This window comes from Brassica oleracea, chromosome C9 (genome assembly GCF_000695525.1).
Source record: "Brassica oleracea var. oleracea cultivar TO1000 chromosome C9, BOL, whole genome shotgun sequence".
Classification (NCBI taxonomy): domain Eukaryota; kingdom Viridiplantae; phylum Streptophyta; class Magnoliopsida; order Brassicales; family Brassicaceae; genus Brassica; species Brassica oleracea.
Window position 1 is genome coordinate 26378932 of NC_027756.1, and position 460 is coordinate 26379391.

Here is a 460-nt window from a genome sequence, read left to right on the forward strand (position 1 = left end):
ATTCATTTAGTTTGCATCATTTGCATTTCTAGGAGAGTTTAGAGCATATAGGTTTCATTTACTTTCATTGGGAGCAATGATTTGAAATGCCTTGTAAAGAACATTACTTTGCACCTGAGTAGCTTATGCACCTCTCAAAAACACTTGTATGCTTCGAGCCTTGAAGACTCTTCCTGAAACTTGTTGATTGCTGAAACTCAACCTTTAAAGCCAACTACAACCTTGTTTGAACTGAACGAACTGAATGCTTCTTGCTTATGGTCCCTTGTGTACTGAGTCATGGCTATACACACTTGAGTTGTCACATCCTTTATGCCAATCTTATTTTGACAAACTCTAGTGGTAGACCACTCCCAAAACCTTTCCCTTCTTTTAAGCTTTCATTGTTTGATGAGTAAAGCCTTCTTCAGAAAGTCTTACATGTCCATAATGTTGAGAGTATCGGAAACGACAATGCTTG